Here is a 22,358-nt window from a genome sequence, read left to right on the forward strand (position 1 = left end):
ATTTCCAAATGCTAACTAATAACTAAATATGCATGTTTTCAGTCATTTTAACAAGGCTTTTACTTGAATATTAAAAGCACTAGGTACATAATAGAAACTATCTTATTAACATCCTCATACGGTAGTTTGCTTCCTATAAAATAATTGCATATGCTCAGAGAAACATCGTGTTTCTAATGCTGGAGGTAATATTACTTTAGTGACACTGTCAAAATGAATTGTACTTTTTTATTACAGCAAGACATATGCCATTATCTGTTGGATTTAACAAACATGCACCATCAAGGCTGTTTCATATTTAGAACCCCAGGGTATACCATGCAGTAATAATGAATTATCAAAGGAAAATTGTTTTGCACTCTTCCTTGTAAATTATTCTCTCTTTCCCATTCCCTATGTGTTGAGATTTTTTTTTTTTAAAAAGGTAACATTTTTAAGCATAGAGATGTGCATGGCACTTGACTAAAGTCAATAACAAAATCATACTTTGTTAGCCCATTAGGAACTTATATACAGTATAAAAACAGTATAAACACAGAAAACAGAATGAGAGAATTTTTTTGTTATAATGTCAAGAGAGTTGTAAAGACCTCTTTTATGGATAAAGAATTTAAAAGCATATTACATATCTTGTGGGGCATATATAAGGTCTGCAAAGCACAAATTTGGCCTCATTTGCAACAATAGAAATTTCAATCTCATAAAGAATTCCATTAACTATATTTCTCAAATAGAAAAACAAAAATTGAATTTACTTTAAGATGAAAATAAATGAAACTTGAATATAGGAAATTGGAACTAAAGTTTCCTAAAATTGAATATCTGTGATTTTGTTTTAAGAGTACCGGTCCAATTTTTATGAAGCAAGATTTCTCCAAGCACAGCACACTGCCATCTCAGGATTTCTTTCTCTGGGATTTAGTTGACCCTAATAATTCTCTTTGCTGTCAATTTTTGGGATTACTTTGATCTTTTGCTGATATGATGATGGTGATAATACAGACCTTCTATGATAGCAAATCATCCAGTCTCATTCTTTGCTTTTCTTCTTGACCATTAAAAATAACTGTGTAGGGGCCTGCCCCGTGGCCTAGTGGTTAAGTTTGGTGCTCTCTGCTTCAGCAGCCCAAGTTTGGTTCCTAGGTGCAGACCTCCACTCATTGTCAGTGGCCATGCTGTGGCAGTGATCCTCATACAAAATAGAGGAAGATTGGCACAGATGTTAGCTCAGAGCAAATCTTCCTCAGCAAAAAAATAAATAAAATAAAATAAATAGTCTACATGATATTCTAAAATTCAATAGGTTTACAAATTAGGCTCTCTATACCAATTTTAATAACTTTCTTCTAACTAGAGAGAAATTGGAAAATATATGAGAGCTCTCAAATCACACCACTATTCTGCCTTCAAGGGTTAATTACTGGTATGACATCAGCATCATAATGGAGGGAGTTATTCCCCTTGTCTCACTCCTCTAAGTTACAGCTGAACAGACATTCATTAACCAACAGAGGATTCCCTACAAAGCACAATAGGATGTCTGAGAGATCCATGCAACCATACATCTGGAGGTAGGGGGACTGGATCCCCAGGAAGCAGTGGAAGTAGGTGAGAAAACCTCTCCCCTCCCCAGTGGCAGTGATCTAGGTCACAGGTCCTCACACGGCAGCCATCGGGACTGTAAGAGGAGGCAGAGGCAGCACAGCCTGCACATGAACACTTTCAGAGTGGTAGCCTGGCCCATGGAAGCACTTGCCATGCTCTGGAGGCCCTGCTGATGGGAACACTCACCACCAAGTGATGCAGCCCAGCCCCTGCAAATGAGCCCCCACCAAGCACAGCAGCTCAGCCAAGCCGCCTGCAAGTTCAGAGCTAGCCCACATGCAAAAGAAAGTGCCCCTCCTCCCCCAGCTAGCACACTAGCTTGGCCAGTCCCCTGCCAAGCACAGTGGTCTCACGCCAGAGCAACCCACCAGCAGAGCACAGAGGTCCAGCCTGTGAGTGACCTGTCAAGCAGCTGTGGCCAGTGTACAAATTCAGAGGAGCCCTATCAGCACAACTTCCAGCAGATGAGGCAGGATCAGAAAACACAGGTCTGCCCGCCCAAGAGGTGGCATGTGGAATCTGCGATCTGATTCTAATACAAATGCCTCAGCAAAGGATCAATTCATCCAACGCCATGAAGAACAACAGTAACACTTCAGAGCAGAAGGAAAATGACAAGTCCTTAGAAACCAATCCCAAACTCACAGAAATTTACAATCTAAATGACAGAAAATTCAAAATAGTTGTCATAAAGAAATTCAACTAGTTACAAGAAAACTCAGAAAGACAGTTTGATGAGCTCAGGAATAAAATTAATGAGAAGAAGGAATACTTCATCAAAGAGACTGAAACTGTAGAAAAAAAACAAACAGAAATTCTGGATATGAAGAACACCATTAGTAACACAAAAAATAATCTAGAATCCATAAAAAAATAGAGCTGATGTTATGGAGGACAGAATTAGTGATTTAAAGGCTAGAAATATAGAAATCCTTCAGGTGGAGGAGGAGAGAGAACTAAGATTTTTTTAAAATGAAGAAATTCTTTGAGAAATATCTGACTCAATTAGGAAGAGCAACATAAGGATTATAGGTATTCCAGATGGAGAAGCAAGGGAGAAAGGAGGAGAGAGCTTGTTCAAAGAACAATAGCTGAGAACTTTCCAATCCAGGGTAAGAAACCAGACTTACATATACCTGAAGCCAAGAGAACTGCTAATTACATCAATACTAAAAGACCTTCTCCAAGGCATATAATAGTAAGACCGGCAAGTCAACAACAAAGAAAAACTACTAAGGGCAGTAAGGCAGAAGAAAATAAACTGCAAAGGAACCCCTATCACGCTTTTAGTGGATTTCTGAGCAGAAAACTTACAGGCTGGGAGAGAATGGAATGAGATATTCAAAATACGGAAAGACAAAAACTTTCAGCCAAAAATACTCTATCCAGTGAAACTAGCCTTCAGATACAATGGAGAAATAAAAGTTTTCCCAGATTAAAAAAAAAAAGCTGAAGGAGTTCATAGCCACTGGACCTGCCTTACAAGAAACATTGAAAGAAACCCTCCCATCTGAAACTTAAAAGCTAAGGTTTACAAAACCTTGAGCAAGGAGATAAATAGACAGAATCAGAAAATTGTAGCTCTATATCAGATTAGGTTAGTAAACACTTAATTATAACATAAAAGACAAAGGGAGGAAAGTATCAAAAATAACTATAAACAGTTTAGTCACAAACTCACAACATAGAAAAGAACAATTTGTGACAACAATAACTCAGAAGGGGAAGAGGAAAGGGATGGAATCTCCTTAGGCTAATGGAGATAATAGACTGTCAGAAAATGGACTGTCCCATCTATGAGATCTTTTATACAAACCTCATGATAATCACTAAACAAACATCAGAGCAGAGCCACAAATCATAAGGAGAAAACCATCACAGAAAACCACCAAACTGAAATGGTAGTCAGAAATACAAGGGAAACTAAATAATGGAAATACAGAACAACTGGAAAACAAGAGATAAAATAGCAGTATCAAGCCCTCATATATCAATAATCACTCCAAATGGAAATGGATTGAATTCTCCAATCAAAAGCCACAGAGTGGTGGGATGGATTAAAAAACAAGACCCAACAATATGCTGCCTCCAGGAAACACATCTCAGCTCTAAAGACAAACGTAAGCTTAGAGTAAAAGGATGGAAGACAATACTCCAAGCAAATGGCAAGCAAAAGAAAGCAGGCTTGCCGTACTTATATCCAACAAAGCAAACTTCAAGATAAAAAAAGACCCTGAAAGACAAAGAAGGGCAGTATATAATGATAAAAGGGACATTCTGCCAAGAGGATATAACATATGCACCTAACATGGGAGCACCAAAGTATGTAAAGTAACTATTAACAGACCTAAACTGAGAAATTAACAGCAACACAATAGTAGGGGACCTCAATACTACCCCTCTTACATCAGTGGATAGATCATCCAGACAGAAAGTTAACAAGGAAACAGTGGCCTTAAATTAAATACTAGACCAGGTGGACTTAATAGATATATATATAACATTCCATCCAAAAACAGCAGAATACACATTCTTCTCAAGTGCACATGGAACATCTCAGAGATAGACCATACGTTGGGAAACAAGGCAAGTCCCAATAAATTTAAGGAGATTGAAATCACATCAAGCATCTTTTCTGACCACAATGCTATGAAACTAGAAATCAACTACAAGAAAAAAGCTTGGAAAGTCACAAATATGTGGAGACTAAAGAACATGCTACTGAACAACTATTTGATCAATGAAGAAATCAAAAAATACCTAGAGACAAATGAAAATGAAAACTCATCATACCAACTCTTATGGGATGCAGCAAAAGCAGTGCTAAGAGGGAAATTTATAGCAACACAGGCCTGCCTCAACAAAGAAGAAAAATCTCAAATAAGAAATCTTAAATTACACTTAATAGAATTATAAAAAGAAGAACAAACAAAGCCCAAAGTCAGCAAAAGGAGGGAAATAATAAAAATTAGAGCAGAAATAAATGAAACAGAGACTAAAAAAACAGAAGAAAGGATCAATGAAACTAAGAGCTGGTTCTTTGAAAAGATAAATAAAATTGACAAACCCTTAGCCATACTCATTAAGAAAAAAGAGAGAAGACTCAAATAAAATTAACAACAAAAGAAGAAAAATTACAATGGATACCACAGAAATACAAAGTATTATAAGAAAAAACTATGAAAAACTATATGCCAACAAACTGGACAATCTAGAAGAAATGGATAAATTCTTAGACTCATACAACCTCCCAAAATTGAATCAAGAAGAAACAGAGACTGAATAGACAGAGCACAAGTAAAGAGATTGAAACAGTAATCAAAAACCTCCCAAAAAACAAAAGTCCAGGACAGATGGCTTCTCTAGAGAATTCTATCAAACACTGACAGAAGATTTCATACCTATCCTTCTCAAACTATTCCAAAAAATTGAAGAAGACAGAACACTTCCTAACTCATTCTATGAGGCTGATATTAACTCTGATACCAAAACCAGACAAGGACAACACCAAGCAGGAAAATTACAGGCCAATATCACTGATGAACATAGATGCAAAAATCCTCAACAAAATACAGGCAAGTCAAATACAGAAATACATTAAAAGGATCACACACTATGATCAAGTGGGACTTGTACTAGGGATGCAGGGATGGTTCAATATCTTCAAATCAATCAACGTGATACACCACCTTAACAAAATGAGGAATAAATGTCACATAATCATCTCAGTAGATGCAGAGAAAGCATTTGACAAGATCCAACATCATTTTTTATAAAAACCCTCAATAAAATAAGTATACAAGGAAAGTACCTCAACATAATAAAGAGTATATATGACAAACCCACAGTCAACATCATATTTAACAGTAAAAAACTGAAAGCCATCCTTCTGAGAACAGGAACAAGACAAGGGTGTCCACTCTCACCACTCCTGTTGAACATAGTACTGGAGGTTTTGGCCGGAACAACTAGGAAAGATAAAGAAATAAAAGGTATCCAAATTGGAAAGGAAGAAGTAAAACTCTTGCTGATTGGAGATGACATGGTTCTATATATAGAAAACCCTAAAGAATCCCACCAGAAAACTATTAGAAATAATCAACAACTACAGCAAAGTTTCAGGGTACAAAATGAACTTATAAAAATCAAAAATCAACTTACAAAAATCAAAAACTGCATTTCTATACACTAATAACAAACTAGCAGAAAAAGAAGTCAAGAATACAATCTCATTTACAATCACAACAAAACGAATAAAATATTTAGGAATAAACATAACCAAGGAGGTGAAAGACCTATACACTGACAATTGTATGACATTATTGAAAGAAATTAAAGAAGATGTAAAGAAATAGAAAGATATTCCATGCTCATGGATTGGAAAAATTAACATAGTTAAAATGTCCATATTAAATAAAGCAATCTATAGATTCACTGCAATCCCAATCAGAATCCCAATGACATTCTTCATGGAAATAGAACAAAGAATCCTTCATGGAAATAGAACAAAGAATGCTAAAATGTATATGGAACAACAAAAGACCCTGAATAGCCAAAGGAATCCTGAGAAAAAGAACAAATCTAGAGGCATCACAATTCCCAACTTAAAAAAATAATACGAAGCTATTGTAATCAAAACAACATGGTACAGGTACAAAAAACAGACACACAGATTAATGGAACAAAATTGAAAGCCCAGAAATAAAACCACACATCTATGGACAGGTAATCTTTGATAAAGGAGCCAAGAACATTCAATGGAGAAAGGAAAGTCTCTTCAATAAATAGTGTTGGGAAAACTCAACAGCCACGTGCAAAAGAATGAAAGTAGACCATTTTCTCATACCATACACAAAAATTAACTCAAAATGAATTAAATACTCAAATGTAAGATCCGAAACCATAAAACTCTTAGAAGAAAATATATGTAGTACACTCTTTGACATTGGCCTTAGCAGCATATTTTCAAATAGCATGTCTATTTAGGCAAGGGAAACAACTAGAAAAACTAGGGGCCAGCCCCATAGCCTAGTGGTTAGGTTTGCATCCTCTACTTCGGCGGCCCAGGGTTTCACTGGTTCAGATCCTGGGCACAGACATGGTACTGCTCATCAGGCCATGTTGAGGAGGTGTCCCACATAGCACAACTAGAAGGACCTACAACTAGAATATATAACTATGTACTGGGGAGCTTTGGGGAGAAGAAGAAGGAAAAGAAAAGAAAAAAGAAACAAATGGGACTTCATCAGACTAAAAAACTCCTGCAAGGCAAAGGAAAATATGAACAAAATGAAAAGACAACCCACCAACTGGGAGAAAATATTTGCAAATCATACATCTGACAAGTGGTTAATTTCCAAAATATATAAAGAATTCATACAACTCAACAACAAAAAAACAAACACCTCAATCAAAAAATGGGCAGAGGCTCTGAACAGACACTTTTCCAAAGAAGATATACAGATGGCCAAGAGGCACATGAAAAGATGTTTACCATCATTAATTATTGTGGAAATGCAAATCAAAACTACAATGAGATATTACCTCATACTCATCAGAATGACTATAATTAACAAGATGAGAAATAGTAAGTGTTAGAGAGCATGTGGAGAAAAAGGAACCCTCATATACTACTGAGGAAAATGCAAATTGGTGCAGCCACTATGGAAAACGATATGGAGATTTATCAAAAAATTAAAAACAGAAATACCATACAATCCTTCTATCCCACTATGGGGTATTCATCTAAAGAACATAAAATCAACAATACAAAGAGATTTATGCACCCCTATGTTCATTGCAGCATTACTCACAATAGCCAAGATATGGAAGCAACACAAGTGCCCATCAACTGATGAATGGATGAAGAAGATGTGGTATATATATACAATGGAATACTACTCAGCCACAACAAAAGACAAAATGGTCCCATTTTCAATGACATGGATGGACCTTGAGGGTATTATGTTAAGTGAAATCAGATAGACAGAGAAAGACAAACACCATATGATTTCACTCATATGTGGAAGATAAACACAACGATAAAGAGAAGAGATTAGTGGTTACCAGAGGGGAAGGAAATGGGGGTGGAGGAGCCAAAGGGGTAAAGGGGCGCATATGTTTGGTGATGGATAAAAACTAGACTATTGGTGATGAGCATGATACAGTCTATACAGAAATTGATATATAATAATGTACACTTTATTACACAATGTTATAAAACCAATATGACCTCAATAAAAAATCTTAAAAATAAATAAAATAAAAAGATAGAATTTTTTAAAAAATTAATCAATGGTAACATTTTCGTGCATCTTTTTCTATTTAATGCATTTTAAGCAGTCGTTCATGCAATTAATCAACAAACATTTATTGATTGCTGCTATGAGCTATTCATTGTTCTAGGCATTGGCAATACTGCCGTGAACAGAACAGTTAAGATGCCTGCTCCTGGGGCTGGCCCGTGGCTGAGTGGTTAAGTTCGCGCGCTCCCCTACGGCAGCCCAGGGTTTCGCTGGTTCAGATCCTGGGCGTGGACATGGCACCACTCATCAGGCCACGTTGAGGCGGCATCCCACGTGCCACAACTAGAAGGACCCACAACTAAAATATATACAACTATGTACTGGGGGGATTTGGGGAGAAAAAGTAGAAAGAAAAAAAAAAAAGATTGGCAATAGTCGTTAGCCCAGGTGCCAATCTTAAAAAAAAAAAAAGATGCCTGCTCCTTTGGAACTAACATGCTGGCCATGGAGCTAGATAATAAACAAATCGGTATACAATATAAGAGTGTAAGTACTCTGAATAAAAAGGATTTCAGCTAAATAGTGTCATTTACAGAAATGGGAACAATGGGAAAGGAAAATATTGAAAGGAATCACAAGTCTGGTTTTAGACGTGACCCATTTACACGGGCCATTAGGTCATCTTGGTAGCAAGGGTACCATATTGTTTCTAATGGTCTGTGGTCTGCTTCTCCACTTGGACTTTTATGGGTATTTCCCCATTCAAAAATATGTATTTCTATATGGTGATCTTAAAAACCTAGAAATCCATCTATTGCTGAATATTTAGTTATTTCCTTTTTTATCATTATAAATAACTGTTAGCAGAAATTCTTTTACCTACATATTTACAGAAATACCTGATTATTTTGTTACAGTAATTCCTAAACATGGAAATACTTGATCAAAGGATATGCCCATTTTAATGTTTTTGGTTTATATTGCCAATTTTTTCTCCAGAAAGATTATGCCAATTTTCATAGACATAAATTTGCCACTCTGTATTTTATCTTTTCTTTTTTAAAAAATAAAGCATTTCTTTGCTATACTTGATATAAGACAAAAATTATATTGGGCTGGCCTGGTGGCACAGCAATTAAGTGCACACATTCTGTGTCTCAGTAGCCCGGGGTTCGCCGGTTCGGATCCCAGGTGCGGACGTGGCACCACTTGGCACGCCATGCTGTGGCAGGTGTCCCACATATAAAGTAGAGGAAGACGCGCACAGATGTTAGCTCAGGGCCAGGCTTCCTCAGCAAAAAGAGGAGGACTGGCAGTAGTTAGCTCAGGGCTAATCTTCCTCAAAATAAATTAATTAATTTAATTAATTAAAAAATTATAGCCAACATTTATTGAGAAATTATTTCTTGGCAAACGCTGTGCTTCACACTTACATGTATCATTTCATTTGAAAGTTAAGAAACGCAAGATTTTAAAGACCTAAATAAATTGCCAAAGGTCCCTCAGCTATTGTCAGAGCTGAGATTTGAATTCGAGTCATCTTGTTTCATAATCTCTTTCTATTAAATCACAACACTATATGCAATTTGGTTAACTGATGATTGATTTGCAATTAGTGTTTAATTGACAATTGTGATATTAATACATTTTTATACGTTTACTGGTTTTTGGTAATTTTTGTGCTGTCAATTCATTCATGCATTTATCTATTCTATACCATGAAGAACTCTATGGAGATGATGTTGAGTGAAAACAAACAGGGGCTCTAACCTCATGGAGCCCAAAGGAGGAAAGATGGCAAATTCAGGTTACAGAAACAACTAGGTCAAGCAAAGATTTGCTTTTTAAATCTATTCCCAGTATTGGCAACTATGGAAGATCAGGGCCAGGACTACTGCTTGGAAGGGCCCTCAGCTGGAATCTATAATGAAAGGTGAAGCGTCCTAGGCCCTGTGGCTCAACTAGAAACCCCACTCTTAAATCTCAGAAGGCAAGTCTGAGTTCTGGAGCAGCCACAGGACAAGTATGTCATTTTGAGATGAGGATTAGGGTGTAAAGATGTGACTTTCTGGGGGCCAGCCCAGTGGCTGAGTAGTTAAGCTCACATGCTCCACTTTGGCAGCCCAGGGTTTTGTCAGTTCGGATCCTGGGCTTGGACATGGCACTGCTCATCAGGCCATGTTGAGGTGGCATCCCACATGCCACAACTAGAAGGACCCACAACTAAAATTACAACAATGTACTGGGAGGATTTGGGGAGAAAAAGCAAAAAAAAAAAAAAAGAAGAAGATTGGTAACAGTTGTTAGCTCAGGTGCCAATCTTAAAAAAAAAAAAAAAAAAAAAGATGTGACTTTCTGGATTGGAAAGTGTGATGGTTAATGTTATGCATCAACTTGACTGGGCTAAGCGATGCCCAGATAGCTGGTAAAACACTATTTCTGGATGTGTCTGTGAAGCTGTTTCCAGAAGAGATTAGCATTTGAGTTGTTGAACTGAGTAAAGCAGATGGCCCTCTCCTGTGTGTGTGGGCATCCTCCAATCTGTTGGGGGCCTAGATAGAACAAAAAGGCAGAGGAAAGACGAATTCACTCTCTCTGCTTGAGCTGAGACCTTCATCTTCTCCTACCCTCAGATGTTGGCACTCCTGGTTTTTGGGCTTCTGGACTCATACTGGGACTTACGTCATCAGCCCCCCAATTCTCAGGCCTTCCAACTCAGATTGCATTACGCCACTGGCTTTCCTTGGTCTCCAGCTTGCAGATGGCAGATTGTGGGTCTTCTCAGCTTCCACAAGCGTGTGAAGCAATTCCTATAATAAATCTCATCTTATATATAACTAGATCTAGATATAGACATGGATACAGATATATCCTATTGGTTCAGCTTCTCTGGGAATCCCTGACTAATACAGAAGGGAAATAAAATATGAGCATGAGGAAACTCATAGCCCCTCTGCCTGGCAGGCCCCTGACCTGTGCAAGCCACGTGAACCAGTGGACCCATGGTGCACCTTTGTGTGGGAGAAGGAAACTACACAGCATGTCATCCACTTTACCAAGATAACCTTTGCTCTTTCTAGTTAAGAGTCTCCTTTGTACAGACCCACTAACCTGCAGAAATCTTGGGTTTCCACAGCTCGGAGAAGCAGCATTTTACAGAAGGAAAGCAGAGTCTCTAAATCAACAAAATTATGAGCAAAGTGACCTTTGATCAACCATATCTCTGGAGACTTAAAAATATACAATTAGAAATGATTTCCTGAAAAAAGAAAATTGAACAATCCCAGTCGATCCTACCAGGAAAGGAACACAGAAGGTGTGAGCTGAACACTGGCATCCACACCAGAACAGACCTGAGAGTATCGTCTTCAACACACTGAGGAGTTGTTCTTATCAGCTGCTTAGTGGGAAGAAGCTAGAAGTTTGCCAGCAGATCGCTGGACAACCTGTATAGTGTTGTATTTATCATTATTTAGCTACTATAAAGTCAAGTGCATGTAGTTTCATTAGAAAATATGGATTCGATCATTCTCATTGAGCCCTTTTGTCATCTTCCTAAAAAGCCACGCTAAGAACCTCTCCCTCAAAGTATTATTTTATGTGGATTCCTGGACAATGAAGTCAAGATTCTGGCACCCAAAACGAGCAGAACCAGACACATAGCCTCTCTCACAGAATGCTGTCTTCAGCCTTATTTCTCCCGGGCATGGACAGTACTCTTTCATAGTCATCATTCCATTTATTCCTTACAACAGTCTTGTGAATTCAGCTAGAACAGATATTATTAAGCCCCCATTAAGAATGAGGAAACTGAGAGGCTGCCCCGTGTCCGAGTGGTTTAAATTCACATGCTCCACTTCGGCAGCCCAGGGTTTTAACCATTCAGATCCTGGGCGTGTCCATGGCACCGCTCATCAAACCATGCTGAGATGGCGTCCCACATAGCACAAACAGAAGGACCTACAACTAGAATATACAACTATGTACTGGGGGACTTTGGGGAGAAGAAGAAGAAAAAGAAAAAAACTTTAAAAGAATGAGGAAACTGAGGCCCAAAATGGATGATTTGTCCAAAGGTCACACAACCAGTAAGCGAGGCCTAGAATTCTGGCTTCTATTCAACCACAAACTCAGTTGGCTTTTTTCATTTCGTCAGATTTTTTGTACTTCATCATGATTCTGAAGTTAAAAAAATAAAAAAGCATTACATTGGGACTCAAGTTCAATAAGCTTATCATCAAACTTTTGAAAATGGAGGTACCACAGTTGGTCACAGAGGCTGTAAAAACTCTCCCTACGCCTTTGAGAGCCTTGTTTACTGCTCATTGATCGCCATGACAATGCTACCATAAATAACCCCGGATAGATTGCTATGTATAATCACGGAAGACATCCATATGCATGAGTCACCTGTCAGCTTTCCAATCCCATCATTTCCAATACCTGTCAACATGTCATCAAGGACTCTCTCAGTTTGTGACACAAACAAAACTTACTCTCTCAAGAAGTTGAAAATCATGCAGTGCTACACAGATTTGTGGTTGAAGAAAACAAAATAAGAAATACCCACTATCTAGGGGAAGAATGTGTACGGATTTTCTGAGATTTTCCAGGTCACTCTGAACTATTCTTTGTCCCACCCCCACAGCGCAGGGATCCAGTCCTAAAGACAGAAATTCAAATCCACTTTTCGCTTGTGATTGAATAAAATCCACTGACTCACTTCACATGAACCACAAGAGGCAAGGCATAGGATTCTCTCAGAATCTTCTAGAACAAACTACCAAATGGCAACTTACCCTGAAGTGGTGTAGATCAGCCAGAGCAGTTTTTCAGGAAAGGCTTTCGTCACTTGGGCAGGATTAGTTGTGATGGAACAGTATGACCAGGAAGATGTATAGACTGAGAGGCCATCGATATATGAGGGCAGGTAAGAATCAAAAGTCAAGACAGAAGGGCCCGCCTCTAGGCCAGCAAGTAAGCAGTAGGCAATTACTCGAACCCAGGAACAGGACAGAGGATGAGATTCCAAAAGGCTAGAGCCAGGAATCAAACAATTCACAGTGCGAGGGCAGTAGGAAAGCAGTAATCCCCATAGGCAACCCACAGGTAGCAGGAAGCAAGTAGCAGAGGTCCCAGCCTGAGGAGAAAAGTGAGGGAGGTCAAGGCATCATGTTGTAAATCTGACTCTGATATAAGATTTGTCTCATCCAAGGCCTCTGAGATATGGCTGCCAAGTCTCAGCGCACAGTTGCAGAGAGGTAAGTGGCTCCACCTTCCTAGGAGATGGCTTCTGGTGGTTCTGAAAAAGATAAGCCAAAAATAAAAGCTCAAATAAGAGTGAGTGACATTTTTTACTGATCTAGTAAGTAAATATGAGTAAATGCATGTGCCGTTTAAATAAGGTTAATAATACACAAAACTGTACCCCTAAATCTATTTCACTCATGTCTGTAGAAAATGACTAATGTGGGTAATAATAACAATGATAGTAATAATAAAAACTAAAATTCCTACCTGCTGGGCATTTTTGGTGGATAACAAGAAAATAACCACAATAATAATAATAACTAATTTTACTGAGCTGTTTTTAACCACAAGCCTCTGTTTCTAAGTACGTTACACGTGATGTCTTCCATTTCTCTCAAAAATTCTCAGGCAGGTACTATTACTACCTCCATTTTACAGATGAGGCACAGAAGCACTCAGTAATCTTCTCAAGGTCACAAAGCTAGTGAGTCTGGATTTGAACCCTTGTTTTCCAGCCTCAGCAGCCACACCTAGGAGGAAGGACTAACGCGACACAAGATCTTACGATGGAGCAAAGGAGAGAAAAAAATGTTCACTCCACACTCCAAAGTCTCCCTTCTTCTCAATTCTGATTCCTTCCAGCAAACAGCCTAAAATTCTTAACTTCCCTTTACCATCATTTCTGACATCTGAAAATGCTAAGTGTGGAAAAGTGGCAAGGAATTAACATTTACTGAAGTGTATGGCATTACTTAGTGCCAGGTTCCATGCTCACTACTATACATATGTGACCCCATTCATCAGGCGCCTTTAGAATCTTCAGTCCTCCGTTCACCCCCTTCCAGAGCCAGGGCAAAAGGTCACTGTGTCCCCATTCTAGCAGCCATTGTTGCATAAAGCCAGAGGGCAAACTCCAGGTCATGCCAAAGGTCATGGCCAGAACGGTGGGTTTCAGAGGCTGGGGTAGATCAGAAATGGAAGGCAGAAACAGGAAGGGAACTCGTGACAGTTTCAATGGACACTACAGAAAATGAGCTCCATGGCAGGTGCCTAGATGCTTGTGTGTTCATGATAGACCTTGGACTGAGCGAGTCAAAAGTATTTGAAAGGCCTGGGATAAAAGAGACGAGTTCTTTGGACTTCTCAATGTTGGGCCAAGTTTAGCTTTCCACATTTCTTGTGTGATGAGTAGAAAATTCACTCAAAACTATCTTTCCAACCAATCACAAATATATGGGAGGAGTAACTTCTTGTCTATAATCAGATACTGAAAAATAACAAGAAATAGAGAAGATATTGAAAGGGAAGTGAGGAATGAATATCACCATGAGGGTGAGGGCAGGGGATGATTAAGTGGCTGTTGCCATTCTACTTTAACCTTTCTCCTGAGGGCATCACACGCATTAAGAAGGGACAAGAAAGCAACCAATTCAACATCTGTCACCACTTTCCCTTTAGTGTTCAATTTGAAATGACTTTCTATTTTCTAAATGAGAGTTAATTATTCAAGGGAGAGCTGGCTGCATTTACATGACTTTGACTTGGCCCAGACCAGTATTAATCAGCCAAGGCATCAACGCTGAAGCCTGCAGTTTCAACAAGATGGAAAAGGAACATTTTGACAACGGTTCAGGGAAGCTGCCTGTGGTAGCATTTCCTTCACCAACAGTAACAAGATCAATGAACACAGCCACTGGGTGGTGCTTTGAACATTACCCTCAAGCTGATTTTCACAAATATTGCTAAACAAGGAGCCAAAAATCATATAATGGGACATACCATACTGAATATCTATATTGCAACAGACCTTGTCTTTTAAGGAATGTGGGAAATGCTTCATGTTCTACTTGAATCTTCATTTCTGGTCTTCATTATCAGGGGGTAGTTAACCCAACTGCCTTTGTGACGCAAATCTATTTTGATCATTAGCTCTGACCCTCCTCAATGAGTCCAAGGACTTTCTCATTTCTGCTCCTTTTGCTCACAGGACTCCATGATCAGCATTTATAACCCAACAGGTATTAAGCCAAGTGACCATCTCCTTCATGGTTATCCAGTTACTCAAAGAACGCTCTGCCCTCTTGTCTCTCCCACTGCATCCCCTCACATGTCCTTGTCTCTAACCTCATGGAGCTGTGCATCTTTCTCTAAACACATCGTGTCAGGCTATATCCCCACATGAAATTTTTTCTGTGTGCTCACAGAGAGAGAGAGCTCTGCTTTCTCTTCCTCTTCTTATAAGGACACCAGTCCTATCAGACTAGAGCCCCACCCTTATGACCTCATTTAACCTTAATGACCTCCTTAAAGGCCCCATCTCCAAATACACTCATATTGGAGGGTAGGACTTCAACATATTAACTTAGGAGGAACATAATTCCATCAATAGCACTCACACACTATCACCAGGGAAGGCTCTTCCCTCTCTTCTCAACTGAGAGATATTCCCTCAAGCTTCCAGATTCCACCTAAGTGTTATCTTCTCCAAGAAGCCTTCTCCAATTCCAGTCAGGAATAGCCCATTCCCCTTCCGGCACTGATTTCATTCTCCCTCATATCATTTCTTGTTAGCTGTTCCTGTGTGTCTCTCTCTCCTGATACACTGTGAGTCCCTTGGGAACGAGGACTCTGTCAGACTCATCTTGCATTGCCCATAACCCCGAGCACAGTCTCCTGTGTCACAGTCATTCACTCTTTCTGCATCTGCTGGGTTACCACATGACTATACACAGCAGGCATTCAACAGATAAGAGTAAAGGAATTTTCTCTTTCTGCTACTGACATTTCCTCTGGTTCCTCTTTAATCCTTTTGTCCTCTTTCTGAACTCTCTTTCTTTCCTTTTTCTCTTTCCTACAACACCAATTAACATTTTTTCAAGCTCCCCTAAAAGTACAGCTTGCTCACTCCCCCCTTACTTCCTTTCCTGTATTCTTTGCAAACAAACATCAAATTCTTCAAGCATGAAGTTATATCTATATGCCAACAACTCCCACAGTCTGTCTGCAGCCCAGCCCGCCCTGCTGAGCTTCGGTCCTGTATGCCCAGATCCCTGCTTGATGTCTCCTGTGGATGTCCCATAAGCAGGCCAAACACAATAAGCCGCGTAAGCATAAATCACCCCACATCAAATCAGTCTTCAAATCCTGTGGATTAGACTGCCTCAACATTTCCCTTTCTGCCACTTCCTTAAGAGCCTGGTATGCTACTTGCTAGGATGATGATAACAATGAGAGTGGGTGTGTGGGTGAAGTCATGGTGGAGATGATGGTGGTGATGATGGTGATGATGATGGTGACAGCAACGACAGCAACAACTTAACTGTTTTGTGCAATTGTGGGTCTAGGCTCATTCCCACTACACCCCTAAATTCTCTTTTTGATCTCACCAGAGCAAATACAATTCCCCAATTACATGTGATATTTCCTGCTCTGTTTCTTTCTATCCACCACTCCCTCAGCCTACAGTATCATCCTCCATCTTCTGCATGCAGTTCGTTCTCATCCACCCTTCAAAACTTAGGTTAAGCCATCACCTCCTGGAGGAAGACTTCCAGGATATCCTTCGTACTCCAATGGCACTGCAAGCATACCTCTACCATCACACTTGTATTTGGCTAAAATTTGGGAAGATAAATAAAGGTTCGCCTTGCTGACTCTCTTGACTTTCCTCTTCCAAGTCAGTGGTCTTCATTGGAAAAGGAACACACACACACACACATTCACACACACACACACACACACACACACACACTCACACACACAATGGGAACTAAGGAGTCATTTGACTTTATAAATAGAAATTGGATATCATGTTGCTTTCCCCAATGACAAATTTGAATTATTCTGAGTACATGAGAACTTGGGCTCAATTTTAAAAATATAAAACTACATCATATTCATATTTGATATCATTTTCTTACTTATATAGAATGAGCAGAGACCCTTCTCTGTAACTCTGGGTAAAACGAAGAAATGAATGAATGAATTGGGAGTCATTCTGATAACAGATGTTCTTGAGGCTGCTATAGCTACAGTCAGTATCAAAATAAGTTTAAAAGCAATAAAATATCTTAGATTGTTACAAGGTAGTCAGGTTTGGGTCACATCCTCAGGCCAAACTGGTTATATACAAGCTTCAGTATGATTGCGAGATGATGTGCAGCTGCCACTGATGACACACGTGGCTCCTTGACCAGTTTCACCACTGTTGTAAACACTAAGTGATGAGACAGATCACCAATATCCAGGACTGAAATGTGATCAATACCACAACATAGAAACAAGGTGTATTATGTTTCGGTGCAGCTGGGTTGAAGTGAATAACAGCAGAATACAAAAGCAGTTCTTTATGTACTCCTATGAGGGGACACAGAAGAAACCCTTAACAAAAGAGGTAAAACGCAGCTTCACAAGCAAGAACAAATTTTGATTGAGTAGCTTCTTTCAGCTCTAGGACCTCACAAGACCTAAGAGCTGAGATTTGCCGAAAAACAGGAGCGCAGGCAGACCAGCCCCCATAGTGAGGAATGTGGAAGCTGTGGCTTCTCTCTGACTAAGCCTTCAAGCTGACCACCCTTCCCTGCACGCAAACTCCTTGATAAAAATGCACCTGAGAGAAAGATATTCAATTGTCAGGGCATTTAGTGAGGATTTAATCACCTAGCAATTCATTTTGGAAAAAAAAACTACTCACCGACTAATAATTGGGTTTCTAAAATTCTAATTCTACAAATTACTTTCAAAATAGTGCTTGATTGTGCTTAACCTACATTGTCTTTCACAAACTGATTTTCTAAGACAGAAGCAGAATAAGAAGCTGTGTTGCAAAGAGCAACAGACTTCAGTTGTGATGACTCAAGCAAGCCAAGAAATAAACTTTTGGGAGCAGAGTGTGGCACGTTCTCGCAGCCTCCATTATACGTGCAAAAAGTAATCATAAACTATACGTCACCTTCCCACACAAAAAGTAAAGAGATCCAGATACATATACAACAAAGATAAGTGTGAAAAGACAGGATTTTCTTATACAACTTACAGTGTCTCATTGTTTTGTAAATACAGTAGATATACCTTGAACATCAAACCTTAACACCAAACAACCTTCATTTGCATCATGAGCCATAGATTACTGCTTACTTTCATATACCTTATCTCAAGTGATCCTTAAAAACATTACCCTAAGATATTATTATCTCTAATTTCAGCTAAAGAAAAGAAGGTTCAGAATGGTTAAGTGGCTTGCCCAAGGTCATGCAACTGGTAAAGTCTTAGCCAGAGCTTTGCCACTAAATCTTTTAATTTCAGCACTTTTTCCAATGCACCACTACTGCCTCTATGTATCTATGTCTATCCACCCACAACTGCATGCCTGATCCTATAAATCCACTTCTTCAATAAACATTTGTTGATCACCTACTATGTACTTAGCACTATGTTAAATTCTCGGTATTCAAAGATGAATCAGACAACCTCATTGACCCCTCAGGGGCATAGGATCTACTGGGAAGACAGTAACATCATCAGCATTATCAAAAGGGCTAAATTTTATTAGTATTTACCATGTGCCAAGCACTGTTCTAAGCACTTTACAAGTATTAACTCAATTTAATATCATAGAAATCCATGAGTTGAGTGATATTGATATCCCCATTGTGCAGAAAAGAAAACTAAGGCAAAACCAAAGTGACACAAAGAGTGATAAGTAGTAGAAAGAAGAGTTTGGTGCTAAAACAGTGTTAAAGAAATTAAGTAGATCCTATTTGAGCTGAGCTGTAAAAGATGAGCTGGGCTATTAAAGGTGGAAAAGAAAGACATCTCCTCACAAAAAGCATAGCATGAAAAACGTTAGCAAAGCTGAGGAGCTACTCTGCCTCCTCAAATGTGTTACATGCTCCTTGGCCTCCCTGTTTTTGTGCTATTCCTTTAGCCAGGATTCTCATCCCTCTTTTCCAACCTAATATGTCCATCAAGGCCATTGGTTAATTGGATGTGGTTGGAAAGAAGAAGAAAATCAAGGAAGGATGACCCCCAAAAATTTGACTGGAACAACAGGAAGGATGGAGCTGCTATTAACAGAAGTAGAGGATGGTGGAGCAGTTTGAAGAGGAAGATAAGGAGGCTACAAGAAAAGGGAAGCCAAAGCTGTGCACCCTCATAGGCAGCATCTGTCTGGAGGAAGATAAGCCTTCTTCTAATTGGCGTAAAATAAATGTTATGGCAACTCTCAGAAAAATCAGGAGTTTGGTTTCAGGCGTGTTAAGTGATTTATCAGACATCCAAGTGAATTTGTCAAGAAAGCAGTTGAATAAATACATCTGAATTTCCCTGAACAAGTCCAGAACGGAAGTATAATTTGGGAGTTGCGAGCTTAATTATACTATTCAAAACCATGAGACTGGATAAGTTCATCAATGGAGAGGGAAAAAATTAAGGAGTGATCCAAGGACTGAGGTCTGTCGTATCCAATTTTAAGAGATCAGAGTGCTGAGGAGGAGCAGCAAAGTAGACCGAGCAGGCATAACCAGTGAAGTAGGACAAAACTCGGGAGGCATTCTGGAAAATTAAAGAAGTGACAACAAATAGATCGAGTAAGATAGGAACTGAGAAGTGACCACTGGAGTTAGCAATATGGTGGTCATTGGTGACTTTGACAAGAGCAGTTCTGGTGGAATAGTAAGGAAGAAAGCCTGATTGGATTGAGCTTAAGAGAGACTGAGAAGTGAGGAATTGAAGACAACTCTTTAAAAGCTTTTCTGTAAAGGAAAGCAGAAAAATGGAGCAGTTGCTTGGCAGTTGTGTTATTTACTATTTTGTTTGTTTGTTTGAAGTTGAGAGAAACAGTTGCAAGTCTGTATGCTAATGGAAACTATCCAGTAGAGAGAGGGGAAATGATGATACAGAAGAAAGAGGACGGAATTAATGGAGCAATGTCCTTGAGGAGATAATAAAGGATGAGATCTAGGGCACAAGTGGGATGATTGCCACAGCCAAGAGCACAGACTGTCCTTCCATAATAATAGGAGAAGAGGCAGAGTACAGGGCACTGATGCAGGTAGGCAGGTAGAAGCAGTGATGGGAATTGTGGCAAGTCTATTCTGATTGTCCTATTTTCTCAGAGAAATGAGAAGGCAAGACATCACCTGAGAATGAGGACTGCAAAATACTGTAATAATTATTGCAAAAAAATTAAAGTCTGATACCAAACAAGGAGCTGTCAAAGATGTGAAACAGCAGGAACTTTCATACACTGCTGGTGGGCGTGAAAATCGGTAGGACCACTTGGAAAATAGTGTGACGTTATTCAGTAAAGGCAAAGATGTGCAAATCGTACCACCCAGCAATGCCATTTCTAGGTCTTTATCCTATAGGAATACGTGTGCATGTGACCGTGGCCCCTGTACAAGAATAATTACGGCATGAGTGCTCTCATGGTAGGTGGTAAAATTATTTAGAATATAATAATAACCAATTATCAAGATAGTGGTTACCATTGGGAGGAAGGAACGGGGTGGTGATCACGAATTAACACACTGAGAGATTCTCAAGTACCAGCAATGTCCTGTTTCTTAACCTGGATGGTTTGTTAAACTGTACATATATGCTTTATGCACTTTTATGTACTCTTCAATTTCAACATGAAACAGATGTTTTTAATCCCTTAGTCTTGCCACTTGAAGTTAGCCCATTGAAATTGCCTCATTAAGTTAATGTTATGTCAACTCAAGATTCTCCCACTCTTCTCCATCTTCCTTCTCCTCTGAAGATAATAAAATTTCCCAAGGGGGTTCCAAGAAATCTTGGCAGCTGGAGAAATGTATCTGATCCACATGCACCTACCAGCACTCACTAACATCTGTAAAGGTGTAAGTCACCCCACCTGGTCACAGCACACCATGCGCTGGTGTTGGACACATTCATGCTCAGTTCCTGCCTCAACTCCATGCCAGTCTCGAAGGCAGTGCAATCTGAACCCCCCTCATTCAGACCTGGGCCCTCTTTCAGCCTACGACCCCTCTCGGCACTTTTGCATGGCCCTGCAAGCTCAGGAAATTTCAGCTGCTCTCTCTTTCCACCTGCTGAGCATGGGGACTAACTGAGGCTGCCCCAGGTTTATCCACTTCCTCATCCGGCACTTTCCATCCTCCTGCACCATGCTGTGAGAAGCAAGGTACAAATCTTCATGCTCTGGGCATCTCCTAAATCTAGCATGTTTCCCTGGTTTCATCCCCTTCAAATCCATTCCTCTACAATTATCCACATCCTGCATCCCCTTTATTTCCAGGTTCATTTTATAATCAACGTCCTTAGTCCATCAGGTTATGATTTTTAATATTTAAAAAGCTTTGGAGATATAGAAAATTCTCAAGTGCCTGGTGTCTGCCATTCCCTTTAATTCTGTCCAGTTTAGCTTCACGTACTTTGAAGCTCTCCTATTAGGCACATACTTACATATGATTGTTACATCGTCCTTTTGTTTTGATCTTTTTAACACTGTGAAATCTACTCTATTTCTTATAGTGCCCTTTTTCTTGAAGCCTATTTTATCTCATATTTATACAGTTTACTCAGCTTTCTTATGTTTATGGTTTATATGCTATGTCTTTTTCCATTCATTTATTTTCAAAGCATTTTTATGTTGCCCACAGGCCTCTGAGGTTCTCTGTTCATTTTTTTTTTTTCCAATCTTTTTTCTCTCTATCTTTCAGATTGGGTAATTTCTATTGATCTATCTTAAAATTCATTGACTCTTACTTCTACCATCTTCAATCTACTTTAAAGTCCTTTTGGTAAATTTTTATTTCAGGTATTTTTGTCAGTTCTGAAGTTTATGTTTGGTTCTTTTTTATTGTTTCAATTTATTTGCTGAGATATCTTAGCTATTTATTCATTATAGAAATATTTTCCTTTATATCCTTTAACATAGTTATAATCATTGCTTTAAAATTCTTGTTTGCTAAATCCAACATCTAGTTATCTGGTCAGTCATTTCTCTTCAGTATGGGTCACGTTTTCTTGTTTCTCCATGCCTGTAATTTTGGATTGTATCCTGGACATTATGAATGATACATTATACAGACTCTGGATTCCATTATGTTTCTCTAGAGAGTTTTATTTTTGTTTGTTTGGCAAAAAGTTAACTAGGCTGAACTCAAATTCAAAGCTCTGAGAGCTCAGTTCACCTTTTTGAGCCTTGGCTGGAAGCCTAGAGTCTTCCTGCACATGTGTCATTCAGGGTTCACCCAGATATTTGGACAGTTG

The 22,358-nt window shown here is 39.1% G+C and overlaps 1 long non-coding RNA gene across 1 annotated transcript in view; it reads right to left on the reverse strand.

Annotated features, from left to right (window-relative positions):
* LOC139084788 (uncharacterized) overlaps window positions 1-13,152 on the reverse strand; it is a 39,136-nt gene extending 25,984 nt beyond the window's left edge. Inside the window, exon 1 of the long non-coding RNA XR_011542510.1 lies at window positions 12,650-13,152. This is a non-coding gene — a long non-coding RNA (uncharacterized lncRNA). The remainder of the gene's footprint in view (window positions 1-12,649) is intronic.
* Window positions 13,153-22,358: the final 9,206 nt, after the last annotated feature.

This window comes from Equus przewalskii, chromosome 1 (assembly GCF_037783145.1).
Source record: "Equus przewalskii isolate Varuska chromosome 1, EquPr2, whole genome shotgun sequence".
NCBI lineage: Eukaryota > Metazoa > Chordata > Mammalia > Perissodactyla > Equidae > Equus > Equus przewalskii.